Below are 17,792 nucleotides of genomic sequence, written 5' to 3'. Positions count from 1 at the left end.
TGCTCGAACATCAGAGCAGGTAAGACTTTTTCCTTTCAACTTCAAAAATATTTTCCAGGTTCTCTCCTGTTCCTCGCCCAGTACAACACTCGGTGGTCGAAGGGACAAGGCAGGTCCCTTCCCCCACTTCAAGTCTACATTATGGATTCACCATATGAAGATCTCTCCTTCAAAGAACTTCTCGCTATCTGTCGGCATATTGGCAACATCTTGCACACAAAATGGCCAGGAAAGGTAGAAATTCACCAGAATATGGAGGTCGAGAATGAAGACCCTCGAACCTCCGAACTTTCTCCTCGCCCTACACATGACAGCGTCAATTCCTCCGCTACAACTGACACAGACGATAATGATTACCAAGAAGGCGAGCAACCCCCAAAGGAGATGTCACCCTGTTCAACGCAAACATTCCCTGGAAAACAGAAACTAAATATCTTGGAATACTCCTCGACAAAAGATTATGCTTCAATAGCCACATCAGCACAATCTAGTGCAAGCACTGAGACAACTACAACAATACAGCCCAAAGAGAGGATCCCACCAGTAGTACTGCGATCTAAAGAAAAGTGGTCGTTGCTTGCAGTGACGATGAAGAAAAGCAACATCAAGTTCTCGTCAGCCAAAAACACAGATGACGGAGTACGTATACAGCCTGAAGGAACAACGGACTACCGCCAGTTAACCAGACTTATGGACGATCATAAATTTCCATACCATACTTACCAACTTAAGAGTGAAAAGAACCTCAAGGTAGTGATCAGAGGATTGGTAGAAGACATAACAACAGAAGAAGTAAAAGCAGACCTCAGATTACAAGGCTTGGAGCCAGTCAAGATTTCGCGAATGTATCGCGCAGACAAAACCCCGATGCCTCTGGTCTTAGTAGAGATCAGTAAAGACCAGAGGGAAATATACTATAAAATAGTCTGCAACTTGGTCATCAAGACCGAACCACTACGAAGAAAGGCATCGGCTGGTCAATGCCATCGCTGCCAAAAGTACGGACACGCCCAGAGCCGATGCAAGGCAGAGTTCAGATGCCTGAAGTGTGGAGCCAAACACCCCACAGCTTCCTGTACTAAACCCCGTACAACTCCAGCAAAATGTGCGAACTGCAGTGGCCCACACCCTGCAAACTATAAGGGATGCACTCTAAACACCCAACCTTCAAAAGCCTAGACAGGAATTAACTCCAAGTTCCCACTCAGAAAAACAAACACACGTGCCACCCAATCCAAGGGCGGAAACTACACCAGTAAACACAACCTATGCTTCTGTGGTTTCCTCGAGTAACAAACCAAGGTACTCCCACAACCACCCAAATTCTCAGCAATACTCGCTGCCTCACTTGGGGAGATGTTAATGGCCTTCAGCAAAACAAATCCAAGCCAGGCCGACACCAACAAAACACTTCATGAAAAACGCACAAGTAATCTTCTCTACCCTCACTCATGAATAACACAACCAACACCAACAATTCACTACAGATAATATATTGGAATGCAAACGGCATACTCAACAAAATGCACGAACTAAGAGAATTCATACAACGCATAGACACAGACATAATACTAATAAACGAAACTCACCTACGTCCCTGCGATAATCCCAAACTCAGAAACTACTCGTTACTTAGAAATGACAGACTTAATGCCAGAGGTGGAGGCACTGCCATCTTTGTCAGAAACAACATTCGCTATAATGAGACTAAGAAGATTACTACATCTAACCTCGAGAAGTCACAGGCATAGAAATTCTTACCAACAATGCAGGCAGCTTAAAGATTTATGTATACAACTCTCCAAACAAACACATATCTACCACAGACCTGTCACAGCTACTAGATACAAATGAAGCAGTAATTGTAGCTGGAGACCTCAATTCCAAGCATCCTTTATGGAACAGCAAAAGCTTTAGTAACAACGGAATGATCCTCTATAACTTTTCCTTGAAGAGAAATATCGTTATTGCAGGCCCGATTGAGCCAACACACTACGGAGCGATCGGCAGACCTGATGTTTTAGATATTGCTATTTTTAACAATATTTCTCATCATTTCCGACTTCAAGTGATTGACGAGCTAAGCTCAGATCACAATCCAGTACTCTTAAGTTTAGGGGAGGAACCTGAGCTCATTCCCAGCCAATCCCACACAAACTTTGCAAAATTCAAGACTAAAATGAACACTATTATAGACTCAGTACCGACTATTTCCACCCGTGAAGAAATCGACGCGGCAGTCAACAATCTTGAATCTAAAATACAGGCTGGCTTATCCGCAGCTTGCTCTACTTCTACCCCAGCTCAAGTAAACTTACTTCCTGCAGAAATCCTTGCTCTGATAAGGAACAAAAATAGGCTCAGACGCCGCTATCACAACACGCTATCTCCGCAAGACCGTCAAGAACTAAACAGAGCGTCCAACCTCGTCCGTTACGCTTTAAAAGATCACAGAAACCAGCAATGGGAAAGAAAACTCTGTTCTCTCAAAACTGAAGATAATTCTCTGTGGAAGTTGACTAAAGCTCTCCGTACAGATCGCTCTAACATCCAGCCCATTCACGGAGAAAGAGGCCTTGTTTACAGAGATGACGAAAAAGCAGAAGCACTCGTTCAAGCCCTGCAACTTCAGTGCCGTCCTAATTATGCACAAGCGGATCTAGTCTTCATAGAAAAGATACATCGTAGGGTACGTTCTGTACTTCGGCGATCTTGTAGCTGTGAAAATATCTGCCCCACCTCACCTAAAGAGGTCTATTCAATTATTAGGAAGCTTAAAAACAAAAAAGCCCCTGGCCCGGACGAAATTACCAACAAAACAATCAAGGCCCTCCCACACAAAGCTGTCATGCATTTAGTAGCGATTATCAATGCAATTCTGAGAATTAATTATTTCCCCTCAAGATGGAAACAAGCCGATATTTTCCTTATTCTCAAGCCTGGTAAAGCGCCTCAGATGCCACAGAGCTATAGACCCATCAGTCTTCTATCATGCCTAGGAAAAATAGCAGAAAGAGTCATTCTCAACCGACTTAATGAGGAGGTGAATAAAAATCACATAATTCCGAAAGAACAATTTGGTTTCCGTACTGGACATAGCACTACACATCAAATTCACAGACTGACTGAGTTCATCACTACAGGCTTTAACTGGAAACAGCACACAGGAGCTATCTTTTTAGATGTTGCAAAAGCTTTCGATACAGTCTGGCACAAAGGTCTCATCTACAAATTAATTGCAGCCAACATCCCTCTTTATCTTACCAAAATTATTAACTCCTTTCTACAGGACCGTAAAATTCAGGTTAAGTTGCGTGGAATTAGATCCTCACTGAAAAAAATCACTGCTGGTGTCCCTCAAGGCTCGCTGCTCTCACCGCTGCTTTTTAACATCTTTGTTTCTGATGTTCCTAGCACATCACTAACCACTATAGCTAGTTATGCGGATGATATGGCTATTCTCAGCAGATCTCTCAGGCCTAATATAGCTACTCAGCGATTACAAACTGCAGCAACAAATTTAGAAGACTGGTTCAAAAAATGGAGAATATCTGTAAATGCCGATAAAAGCACTGCCATTCTTTTCACAAGAAGACAAGCATCTCATGTTGGAGAAGTTAAACTTTTTAACACAGCCATCCCATGGAGATCTAGCACCAAATATCTGGGCATTCAACTAGATAACCGTTTAAACTTTAACTCCCACATAGTTTATGCATGCAAAAAAGCAAACTCTGCAATTGCACAACTGTATTCTCTCCTCAATAGAAGAAGTCAAGTCAGCACTGATAACAAACTACGGATCTACAAAACAATTATCAGACCATCGTTAACTTACGGATCACCAGCCTGGGGGCACACTTCCGCCACTAACATCAAAAAGCTACAAGTTATACAAAACAAGTGCCTCCGTATGATCTTCAACGCTCCGTGGTTTGTCCGAAATACTCTCTTACATCGAGATGCCGATATTCTAGATATTTCCACTTTCCTCCATAACAGTGCTACTGCTTATTTTGCCAAAGCAGCTGTTCATCCAAATCAACTCATTCAAGAGTCATCAAATTATGACGAACACGATAGGTGGAAACATAAGCGCCCGAAAGCTGCTTTGCTTATCGATTCTGGTACCTCCGTACAACCCTAAATAGGGTGAGCCAGGTGCTCGCTAACACTTAATTCATGACTACTCATACAGATTAAGGGATCGAAGTCCACGGGACTGTAATCCATCTAGCCAAATCAGGTTATCGGTTATCGGTTATACATTTCCTAAATTTTAATTGTTTTACACTTGTAAACTGCTTATATTTTTCAATTGCCAACGTTCCATATTCTCTGCCTATAGTTATTTTAAAGTTGTGACCTGAATATTTTACAATAAACATTTCACAGCTTATTCAGGACACAACAGTATTGACTGGAATCAAATGTTTCACTTCCTAAAAACAATAAAGGTAGATTCGAGAGATAGAAGGCTCATATTTAATCTTTACAAGTATCAAGTAGCCCTAATAGAAGCAGCCAGCAATACAACAAAAAAAAAACCGCAATAGCAAAAATACAAAGAGGTGTAAGTCACCCATATTGTGTAATCTGTACATTGAAGATGCAATAAATAAACTGAAAGAAGTAATAGAAACTGGAATTATGATAAATGGAATTGATATTAACTGGCTACGGTTTGTGGATGATATAGCAGTTTTAGCCGATAAAGAAAATAAATTGAAAGCCACCCTAACAAAGGTGGAAGAAATCTTCATAGAGTACAGCCTAAAAATTAAATATAAAAAAAAAAATTATAAATTAAAAACAAAGCAAATCCAATGAAAATAAACCATCAAATAAATAATAACCTACTACAACAGGTATCCTCTTTTAAATATCTTGGCAGTCTTATCACAGAAGATTGAAGAAACCAATCAGATATTAAAGCACGGGTAATCCTAGCCAAAAAAGCATTCGATAACAGAAGAAACATTTTTACCAGTAAAGGACTTACCATCCAGCTCAAAAAAAGGCTAGTGAAAACATACATATGGAGCATTGCATTATATGGTTGTGAGGCCTGGACTCTAACAAAACAAGACATGAAAAAGTTGGAGGCATTTGAACTTTGGTGCTGGAGAAAGATGATGAAAATTAGTTGGACAAAAAAGAAAAGCAATGAAGAAGTTCTGAATATAGTTCATGAAGAGCTGTCATTAATGAAACACATCAATATGAGAAGAGAAAGCCTACTCGGACACCATTTGAGGCATGGGGGACTGATTATAGAAATAATGGAGGGGACTGTAGAAGGAAAGAGGCCACGAGACAGACCAAGAATTTCATATATAAATAACATAATGATGCTGACTGGCGCTAAGTGTTATGAAGAGATAAAAAGGAAGTCACAAGACAGGATGTTGTAATGTGCTGCTATATTTACCAATCTCCTGATTGATGCACCAAAGAAGCAGAAAAAGAGTGAATTATTGGACTTCTTGATGTCACATAATTTAGGACAAAATTCTATTGAATTATTAAGAAAATCTTCATGATGAGTTGCGTATCTGGCAGATATTTTCACAAAGTGCAATGAAATTAACTTATCATTACAATGAAAGAATATTACGATTTTTAATACAAGAGATAAATTTGCATCTTTTAATAGGAAGTTTCAATTCTGGATTTCTACAGTTGAAAAGAATAAATTTGATTGTTTTCCCACTTTCATGAATTTTTGACTGAAATGAATTCTAAAGTAAATGAAGAAGTATATAACGTAATTTTAGAACACTTGCATGACTTGCAATCAACCTTTTTGCAATAGTTTCCAACATCGAGTGAGGACAATTCCTGGGTTCTGATTCCATTTACAGTGCCAACTAAGCCAGCAGGCTACAGCGCTAGTGACTGTGAAAATCTAATTGACTTAATTAGTGACTGATTTAAAATAAAAATACAAGGAACTGCCAATAAATGATATCTGGACAAAATTAACAGAATAGTACCACAGCATGTGAAAACTAGCTATTCTTCTTTTACTTCCTTTTACAACGACAAAGTTATGCGAGGCAGGATTTTCATATTATGATGCAACCAAATAAAAGTCCAGGAACTCGACGCTACACCAAATATGAGAATTCAACTTTCTAATATTGTGCCTGATATGAAAAGAATTTGTAATTCAAAGACCCAAAAACATCGGAGTCATTAAGAACTTAATTTGCAATATACGTGTCTTACTATTTTCATGTACTTTGTTTTTACTAATTAACATTTGACGATAAATTTTATTTTTTCTTAACGCTCGGATTTACTTATTTATTTAATTTATATTTACCTACCCTACAAAAGCAACGCACAGGAGCAAAATCTGCATTCACTCGTAAGTATTTATAATAATATTAAAAATTTTTGGAAATCAGAATGCGATATGTCAAAGAAAATCAGCACAAATTAATTCAATGATGGTTTAATTGACGTTTAATTAATTATTAATAAATTATAAATCGTTGATAATTAATTATTAATCATTAATAAATAATTAATTATCGATTGACAATCAAATAAGGTAAATTACCAATTAATTATTAATTAATATATTACAAAATAACCAAGGTGTTCTGTGAACATTTCAGAATTTGTGAAGTGTTCCGTCGTAGAAAAAGTTTCAGAAACCCTGTGTTAATAAATTCGCAACTTCATGTAACGTAGCAAAACTATTACTTATGTCGAAAATAAAACCAACTAAAGACTGACAAATTATTATTTAAAAATAAATTCATATCGTATCTTGTAGAGATTTACTAGTAGCATTCATTCGTAGTAAAATTTTATCCCACACAACTGTTTAAATTGCTATTTCGAAATTGTCCAAATGTTCAGCCACTGATGAGTTCGCCAATTAAGAAATAGGATTTTCATGAGGAGAAATGGACAGTTCAAGTAATGCCTCTTTAATTTGTTTATATCCACGTTCCAAAGCCAATTTGGCGTCAGCTCTTGAGGACCACCTCTTTCACTTAGTCTTTTAACTGTTAAAAGAATTTTTTTCTCAAAATGCATTGAGTATACCCCATAATGTGCAGAGGGACTATGTTTTATCAGCCTAGCTTGTAAAGCTGTATAGACACCTATTATAATGCTGTCAATATTTAATTGGGAGCTTTATCATAGCTTTGCTGTCTGCAAATTTTTATCTCCAAAGATAATTCTTCTAATTTTTTAACACTCCCTCTTCTAAATATAAGGAATTATGTTGTGTAATACTGATGAGTCAGAAAAGTGTTTTACTAATATCAGAATTTGCACTAACGTGCCTAAAAACTAAAGCTAGTCGTTCATTATGGGCAATGTCTGACATTGAATCGAAATTAAGGAAGCAAAATAAGTAGCTTCCTTAATTTCTGATATTAATATTTTTCTTGGGATGCTTAAGTGTCAAAGCTATATAATTGAGAGCAGTGGTGTAGCTAGAGCTTTTGCCGCTTCTTTCAATACACACCAAAAATACTATAAAAAGACAAAAAGTTAGAAGGACGTTTAGGGAAATAAATTAAAACACTATGTTTATTTTTGAAATAAAATTTTTTATTTCAACACTCTAAAATGTTATTTTCTTGCTTTCCAGTTAGCAAATTCGTTGATGACGTCGAATTCTATTTCATAGTAGTGTAGGAAATTATTAATCAGTTTTATTTAGAAAAACTCCTCTCACAACTGGCAGCATTCAAAGCAATTGTGAGGAAAATTCGCTGTAGTATTACAATAATTGGAACTGAGTTCTCGAGACAGTATTTTAGAATGAACTACAAAATTTCAAAAATGTTCAAAGTGCCACCAGGGGGGACTCCCCCCTCTCCGCCACCCCTCTGACTGAGAGATCAGAATAGGATATGTCAATGAAAATCAGCACAAATTAATTTAATGATGGTTTATTGACGCTTTAATTAAGTCAATTAAATTAATTCAAACATTAATTAAATGAAACTTCAATTGATGTTTAATTGAATTAATTAATAATTAATTAATATATATTAATAATAAAAATTAGCTAAATTACCAATTAATTATTAATTAATACATTACAAAATAACCAAGGTGTTCATTTAAAATTTCAGGATTCGTGAAGTGTTTCTTCTTAGAAAAAGTTTGAGAAACCCTGATGTAGACTGTGGATTGAGCTGCAGTCGACTCACGCTGGAAGTACCTATGGCAAACAAAGAAATTTTTCATAAATCTTTCGAGTACATTGCGACGAGTAGCTATAATAATCTTCCGAATGAAAGTGAATCTATAATCTCAGAATATGTATTCAGAAAAAGGATTGAGAAAATACATTATGGGATTAAACAATGTTGACAATTATTTTAAACGTATAGCATAAGATATCATTATAACTCATATATCATAACCTATTAATGTATTGATTTACAAATTGGTTCATTGAATTACGTATTAAGGTATCAACATGTGCGTTATTATAAGTGGGGAAGGAGTGCTCTTAGATTTGGTCCCCAGACTCTCAGTGTCTTTTTTAAGCTAATTATTTTTCTAGTAACCAGTATGGCTACGGCCCTTTGTTACACATATCTGCATTAACTAACTTACATTACTCTAAACCAATTACTTATCATATCTACGAAACTATTCAAAATATATTATATTCTACTTGCATATATGAATAAAGTTTTTATTAACCATAATAAAATAATAGCCAAAATAATTGTTAGTACCAACAGATTATGACAGTAATACTTGAATTTTATTTTGTAACATTGTACTCTGCATTGAATTGCATTGTGAAATATTGTAATAATTATACAAGTATAACAGTATAAAATGCACAATTTGTATATGTGATGAGAATAATAAAAACTGTTAAAGATTCAGTGGCAAGCACTAAAGAAAACTCCTAATGATTCAGCCAGAGAGACATGTGGTGAGGTTGTCTGAAAGGATAAGAAAATCAAAACTCCATGGTGGACACAGGAAGTTAAAGAGGCAGTGAAGCAAAAGAAGAAAGCACATGAAAACTTCCTGGCAAATAAGTCAGCTTGTGCTCTTAGAGAATACAAAGGCAAATGTAAGAAAGCTAAACACTGAGTAAAACTGGCTAAACAAACTCATGGAAGATTTTGGCAACAACATAGAAAATAAATATCAAGAAGGTGGCAAGATATTCTGGAGGGTGTTGAAGAATCTCAGAAATGGAGGAAAGAATGCTGTAAAAGAAATTAGTGATAATAAAGGCAACACGAAAACTGGTGAAAAATATATCCTTGATGTATGGAGTAATTACTTCGATAAATTGCTAAGTGAAATGAGCAGTGATGAAAACATAGTATTAAAAAAAATACTCATCAGACATGCAGTCAGGTTTACAAATCATTACTTGAAGTAGAAAAAGCCATCAAAAGCCAGAAATGTGGAAAGACTGCAGGAGTAGATGATATTCAACCAGAAATGTTCATGAAAGGTGGTATAAAAGTATTAAAAATGGCTGCACTGCATAGTTAAGAAGGCTTGGACAAAGTATTGAATTCCAGATGATTGGAGTATAGCTCTCATAGCACCCATATGTAAAAAGGAAAATAAAACTGAATGTGAGAATTACAGAGGCATTTTATTAATGAGTGTTCCTGGTAAGATGTATGCAAGTATACTTGATAAATGGTTGATAAGGATTCTGGAAAGAACATGCTGGATTCAGGCGAAATAGAAGCTGTCAGGATCAGATTTTCACTTTATGTCAGATAGTTGAGAAATCATGGGAATATAACGAAGATCTGAATTGATGTTTTGTAGGTGAGTAAAAGTCATATGAAAAGGTGCCAAGAGAGAAGCTATTCAAAACGTTACAGTTATTTGGTGTTAATGGGGCATTATATCAAGCAATACTTAGTCTTTATTTGAGTTGTAATTCAACAGTTACATGTTCTTTTAATTGAAGGAATTACAAGAAGATGGTTTAATGTTCAATCTGGTGTAAGACAACGATGTACATTATTTCCTGTGTTATTCATTATCTATATGAATCACATTATTAAAGATAGTGCTATTAAACCTGATATTATAATTGAAGGTGTTAATATCAGCTCTTTGCTTTATGCTGATGATGTTGTACATCTAAGTAAATTAGACAAGTCTGCAAGATTCTCTGAGTAAATTGAATAACTGTTGTAATATATACGGTATGAAGGTCAGCATCAAAAACACAAAGACAATGAAAATACGCAGAAACATTGTAAATATCAACTGCATTGTGAATGGAGGCCTTATAGAACAAATAAAACATTTCAGTTATTTAGGCACGATGTTTAGTGAAGATGGTATATTAAATATGTAAATAGACAACATAGTAAACAAAACTGGTATGGTAAGAAGTCAATTGAGTAAATTTATATGGAATAAGAGAGAAATTAGCCATATCACTAAATGAGCTGTATACAAGACAGTGTTAAAATCAATTTTAATTTATGGATCTGAGAGCTGGGTCAGAAGTAAAACACTTGACCAACGACTCGAAACCTTAGATATCAGAAAGATTAGGGGCATGAATGGATGAAGTCAATAGCAGTATCATATAAAAAAAATGGGGATATTAGGAAAGAACTTGATATTGTTAGCATCCAGGTATGCATAAGCACAGCTAATCTCAGGAGGTATGGTCACTTAAGCAGGATGGATGAGGAAATATTAGCAAAACAAGTGTTCTTTGCCAGGTTGGCAGGAAAAAATGACTCAGAGGAAGTCCAAGATATAGGTGGATTGAGAGAATAAAAAGTGCCCTTAGAAGACAGAAATATAAGACCTGATAATATTGGAATCTTGACATTTAACAGACTGATTTGGAGGAAAATTGTAGATAGGGAGTTAGTAATGATGCAAATTTTTCATGTAGTACTCTCATAACCAGTAGACCCCCTTCAGTATATATATCAGGAATTTGATGAAAATATTCCTCTTGTTTTTTTTTTCAGTTATTAATGCTATGAATTCATCACAAAGTGTGGTAAGAAAGATAATTTGATTTGCCAACTCTCAGTTGGCGTACATTGTTAAGGGATGCTTGAACATCACACACACACATCACCATCTTACACTCACCCCTCAACAATTACAGCAACAGACTAAAACTCATATAAGAATGGCAAAATTGTCGTGAAAATAATATTATTTGTATTTCCTCTAAATGCTTGCAATAGTTTACTCAGCAACTTAATGGTAGCTATTATTCTCTTTGAAATCTCTCTTCATTAATTTTCTTCAGACTGTATTTGTTTCATCCATTCACAATCAATTCGTCTATTTATACAACTTGATTTTCTTTACGATATGTGCACATCGCTCGTATATGCTCAGTAGAACGTTCGTGATCACATGAGAATTCTGTTATATTTCTCCACTCATTAAACTCTTCATTAAGTTTCATTTAACATAGAAAACAATTTGCAAACAAAGCAGTAAATTGCTTTGTAAAAATTAGCCAATCTCCTTTCTCCTTTGTTCCATTCGCCTTTTTACAGTAAAGATGTGATTAATTGATATTTGTGACAGATATCGTGCTGCGTTCTGCGTATTCATTTTTTCTTAAATTTTGATTTTGCTAAAATCCTGAGGCATATTAATTAAATATTCTCGATAAATTGTTCCTTAATACTAATTGGCCAGACTGTCATTTTGGTAGGATAAGAGATAGCCTGCTTGCTAGTAAGTACAGATGCCAATTGAAATTTTCTTCAAAACCCAATTGATTTGTTTCATTTACTTCATTCTCTCCTGTTTTCCGCATTGTTTTGATATTATTCATTTACACCTTCGTCTCAAAAATAAACATACAAATAAAAAAATAAATACATTAAAAGCTAAATAAATACAAAAATAGCAAAAGTATTATTAAGTTCTGTTAAAATAAATTAGTAACAGTAAAGTAAGAATAATAAATTCATTGAAAAATATATTCTTACCTAATGCGGCTACTTTATTCAGATAATTAGGTGTATACAGTTGTATACTTGTTTACAAATACTAGCTAAATAATGGTAACTAAACTATCAGTTGTTACCCATGCGTACGAACGACACTTAACCGGGGATTCACATAAAGGAAACAAAAATGATTGCGATATATATATATATATATATATATATATATATATATATATATATATATATGTAGCAATCATACTGTTATACTTTATAGGTGTGGCGGGGGGTCACTACCCAGACCGGTTTCAATCTTTTTTAAGTCTGCTCAGTGAGTAGCTTGACCCTGAAATGCCAAAGTTTTTTGTAATACAGAGCCTTATCCACTTTACCTATACAACTGCAAATTTAACTGTTTTGCTTACTTGGGTGGGGATTAAAAAAAAAAAGTTTATAAAATTACTTCGTATCCTTAATTTAGTTCAACTTCATTGCACAATTATTTAGATTTAATCAACTCCAGCTTTGAATTTTTGTTTTTAATTTGCAGCAATTAACATGATTCCAGCTTTAATTAAAAACTAGAGAAAAGAATTGTATCAATATCTTCTTCTACAGCTTTTCCCACAAGTAGGGTCGTTGAACGAAAATTTCCTAACATTCACTTTTTTTACTCCACATTTATCATCGAAATAACTAGAAATTGATGCACTAAAAATGCAGCGAAAAATCAATGAAATTTATAAATAACAATAATAATAATAAACTTGAAAATTAAATGCTCTGTTTATGTGATATATCAATTGCTCTTACCCATCCATTTAATACAAATAGAAGCAGCACAAAAATATGCCTCTGATGTAGGAGGAACCTGTCTCAAAATGATCACAAGTACAATACCTCAGCGATTTGTTCTTTCCTAACAGGATTATGGGAAATCACAGGGTGAAAATACTTAAGAACGTTATGGATAGATAACCTGATAACCTGATTTGGCTAGATGGATTACAGTCCCGTGGACTTCGATCCCTTAATCTGTATGAGTAGTCATGAATTAAGTGTTAGCGAGCACCTGGCTCACCCTATTTAGGGTTGTATGGAGGTACCAGAATCGATAAGCAAAGCAGCTTTCGGGCGCTTGTGTTTCCACCTATCGTGTTCGTCATAATTTGATGACTCTTGAATGAGTTGATTTGGATGAACAGCTGCTTTGGCAAAATAAGCAGTAGCACTGTTATGGAGGAAAGTGGGAATATCTAGAATATCGGCATCTCGATGTAAGAGAGTATTTCGGACAAACCACGGAGCGTTGAAGATCATACGGAGGCACTTGTTTTGTATAACTTGTAGCTTATTGATGTTTGTGGGGGAAGTGTGCCCCCAGGCTGGTGATCCGTAAGTTAACGATGGTCTGATAATTGTTTTGTAGATCAGTAGTTTGTTATCAGTGCTGACTTGACTTCTTCTATTGAGGAGAGAATAGAGTTGTGCAATTGCAGAGTTTGCTTTTTTGCATGCATAAACTATGTGGGAGTTAAAGTTTAAACGGTTATCTAGTTGAATGCCCAGATATTTGGTGCTAGATCTCCATGGGATGGCTGTGTTAAAAAGTTTAACTTCTCCAACATGAGATGCTTGTCTTCTTGTGAAAAGAATGGCAGTGCTTTTATCGGCATTTACAGATATTCTCCATTTTTTGAACCAGTCTTCTAAATTTGTTGCTGCAGTTTGTAATCGCTGAGTAGCTATATTAGGCCTGAGAGATCTGCTAAGAATAGCCATATCATCCGCATAACTAGCTATAGTGGTTAGTGATGTGCTAGGAACATCAGAAACAAAGATGTTAAAAAGCAGCGGTGAGAGCAGCGAGCCTTGAGGGACACCAGCAGTGATTTTTTTCAGTGAGGATCTAATTCCACGCAACTTAACCTGAATTTTACGGTCCTGTAGAAAGGAGTTAATAATTTTGGTAAGATAAAGAGGGATGTTGGCTGCAATTAATTTGTAGATGAGACCTTTGTGCCAGACTGTATCGAAAGCTTTTGCAACATCTAAAAAGATAGCTCCTGTGTGCTGTTTCCAGTTAAAGCCTGTAGTGATGAACTCAGTGAGTCTGTGAATTTGATGTGTAGTGCTATGTCCAGTACGGAAACCAAATTGTTCTTTCGGAATGATGTTATTTTTAATCACCTCCTCATTAAGTCGGTTGAGAATGACTCTTTCTGCTATTTTTCCTAGGCATGATAGAAGACTGATGGGTCTATAGCTCTGTGGCATCTGAGGCGCTTTACCAGGCTTGAGAATAAGGAAAATATCGGCTTGTTTCCATCTTGAGGGGAAATAATTAATTCTCAGAATTGCATTGATAATCGCTACTAAATGCATGACAGCTTTGTGTGGGAGGGCCTTGATTGTTTTGTTGGTAATTTCGTCTGGACCAGGGGCTTTTTTGTTTTTGAGCTTCTTGATGATTGAATAGACTTCTTTAGGTGAGGTGGGGCAGATATTTTCATAGCTACAAGGTCTCCGAAGCACAGAGCGTACCTTACGGTGTATTTTTTCTATGAAGACTAGATCCGCTTGTGCATAATTAGGACGGCACTGAAGTTGGAGGGATTGAACGAGTGCTTCTGCTTTTTCGTCATCTCTGTAAACAAGACCTCTTTCTCCGTGAATGGGCTGGATGTTAGAGCGATCTGTACGGAGAGCTTTAGTCAACTTCCACAGAGAATTATCTTCGGTTTTGAGAGAACAGAGTTTTCTTTCCCATTGCTGGTTTCTGTGATCTTTTAGAGCGTAACGGACGAGGTTGGACGCTCTGTTTAGTTCTTGACGGTCTTGCGGAGATAGCGTGTTGTGATAGCGGCGTCTGAGCCTATTTTTGTTCCTTATCAGAGCAAGGATTTCTGCAGGAAGTAAGTTTACTTGAGCTGGGGTAGAAGTAGAGCAAGCTGCGGATAAGCCAGCCTGTATTTTACATTCAAGATTGTTGACTGCCGCGTCGATTTCTTCACGGGTGGAAATAGTCGGTACTGAGTCTATAATAGTGTTCATTTTAGTCTTGAATTTTGCAAAGTTTGTGTGGGATTGACTGGGAATGAGCTCAGGTTCCTCCCCTAGACTTAAGAGTACTGGATTGTGATCTGAGCTTAGCTCGTTAACTACTTGAAGTCTGAATTGATGAGAAATATTGTTAAAAATAGCAATATCCAAAACATCAGGTCTGCCGGTCGCTCCGTAATGTGTTGGCTCAATCGGGCCTGCAATAACGATATTTCTCTGCAAGGCAAAGTTGTAGAGGATCATTCCGTTGTTGTTACAGCTTTTGCTGTTCCATAAAGGATGCTTGGAATTGAGGTCTCCTGCTACTATTACTGCTTCATTTGTATCCAGTAGCTGAGAGAGATCAGAGGGGAGTAGAGGTTTGCCAGGGGGGTTGTATACAGAATACATCTTTAAGCTGCCTGCATGGTTGGTAAGAATTTCTATGCCTGTGACCTCGAGGTTAGATGTAGTAATCTTCTTAGTCTCATTATAGCGAATGTTTTTTCTGACAAAGATGGCAGTGCCACCACCTCTGGCATTTAGTCTGTCATTTCTAAGTAACGAGTAGTTTCTGAGTTTGGGATTATCGCAGGGACGTAGGTGTGTCTCGTTAATGAGGAGAATATCAATTTGCAAATGATCTGTAAGCTCCTGTAGTTCCAAAATTTTGCTGTTTAGACCGTTTGCATTCCAGAATATTATCGGCATAGAATTTGATGTTAAAGCCGGGTTAGTCATTAATCATGGAGAAGATGGCTTGAGTATTCCTAAGGAATTTGCTGGTGTCGGCCTGGCTTGGATTTGTTTTGCTGAAGGCCATTAGCATCTCCCCAAGTGAGGCAGCGAGTATTGCTGAGGAATTTTGACAGCTAGTTGCAGGGAGTACCTTAATGTTACTCGAGGAAACCACAGAAGCATATGATTTATCTGGTGTGACTTTTTGCACTTGGATTTCAGGCACAGATCTCGCAATATTTTTCTGAGTGGGCTGGGTTAATTCCTGTCTAGGCTTTTGAAGGTTTGATGGGTGGAGAGAGCAACCCTTGTAGTTTGCAGGATGTGGGCCACTGCAGTTCGCACATTTAGCAGGTGTGGTCTTTGGCTTGACGCAAGTGTGCGAGGGATGTTTGCCACCGCACTTCACACACTTGTAGTCTGCTCTGCATAACATTTGTGCATGCCCAAATTTTTGGCAGCGATGGCATTGACCAGCCGATGCCTTTCTTCGTAGTGGCTCGGTCTTGATGACCAAGTTGCAGACTATTTTAAGATCATAAATTTCCCTCTTGTCTTTACTGATCTCTACTAAGACCAGAGGCATGGGGCGCTTGTCTGCGCGATACATTCGCGAAATCTTGACTGGCTCCAAGCCTTGTAATCTGAGGTCAGTAGCTATTTCTTCTGTTGTTATATTTTCTACTAATCCTCTGATCACTACCTTGAGGTTCTTTTCACTTTTAAGTTGGTAAGTATGGTACGGGATTTTATGATCGTCCATAAGTCTGGTGAGCTGGCGGTAGTCCGTTGTTCCTTCGGGCTGTATGCGTACTCCGTCATCTGTGTTTTTGGCTGACGAGAACTTTATGTTGCTTTTCTTCATCGTCTCTGCGAGTAACGACCATTTTTCCTTCGATCGCAGGACTACTGGTGGGATCCGCTCTTTGGACTGTGTTGGTATATTTGTCTCAGTGCTTGCACTAGATTGTGCTGATGTGTCCATTTCAGGTGCAGATTCAGGTTCTGCAGCAAGAGACCCTTTCTTTCTCTTCTTTCTACTGACTTCTTGGTAATCCTTAGAATCTGTGACAGTTTCTGCAGCGGAGGAATTGACGCTGTCATGAGTGAGGCTAGGAGAAATTTCGGAGGTTTGAGGGTCTTCTGTCTCGACCTCCATAATCTGATGAACTTCTATCTTTCCTGGCCATTTGGTGTGTAGGATGTTACCAATTTGCCGAAAGATAGCTAGAAGTTCTTTGAAGGAGAGATCTTCATATGGTGAATCCATAATCTAGACTTGATGTGGGGGAAGGACCTGCCTTGTCCCTTCAACACCGAGTGCTGCACAGGGCTGGGAACAGTAGAGGGTCTGGAAAATGTTTTTGAAGATAAAATAAAATAAAGGTCTTACCTGCTCTGATGATCGAGCACGCTGTTGATGCATCAAATAATCACAAAACAAAACTTAACTTCACTCTTAAAAACAAAACTTAGCTTCACTGCTGTAATACTACAAGGAGCGCTGATAAACACGTCTGTACTCTTCACAATTCCTATCCGTCAAAGATCCCAATCAACGTTATGGAGTAAACTGACCATCAATATATAATCTCTGGATTAAACTGGTAAGTCACACGGCGGGTGGTCAAAACAAGTCAAACATTTACTAAGTGAAAAATTCCAGAGGAGATTGGAAATTAGTAGTATTGATAAGAACAATTGTCTAAAAATTCCAGTTAGCCCACAAGCGAAAACCATCTGTCAAAATAAAAGCAGTTTATTGAAGTAAAAACACAAAAATACAACCAATTTATTAAGTTTACCTTTCACTCCAATAATAATAATAATAATAATAATAATTTTCTACAGATGTTTCTCATCTTGTTTTGGTATTAGTAATTGTGAAGTTTTCTATTTTTTTATTATTTCGGTAATATTTCTTCAAATGCGACACTTTTTACAACAAAATTAACTGAGTTATGTTGTAAACCGCGCATACGAATAATCCTTAAATAAAACATCATTTCTAATTATCCAATTATTCAAAGAATAAACCAAATGCATATAATAAATTTATAAATATTTTATTAGAATATACACTACAACTCGCATTTT

This window comes from Typopeltis vanoorti, chromosome 17, assembly GCF_054136105.1.
Source record: "Typopeltis vanoorti isolate ZY-2024b chromosome 17, IOZ_Tvanoo_1.0, whole genome shotgun sequence".
Taxonomy (NCBI): domain Eukaryota; kingdom Metazoa; phylum Arthropoda; class Arachnida; order Uropygi; family Thelyphonidae; genus Typopeltis; species Typopeltis vanoorti.
Note: the sequence above shows the minus strand (reverse complement) of the source record.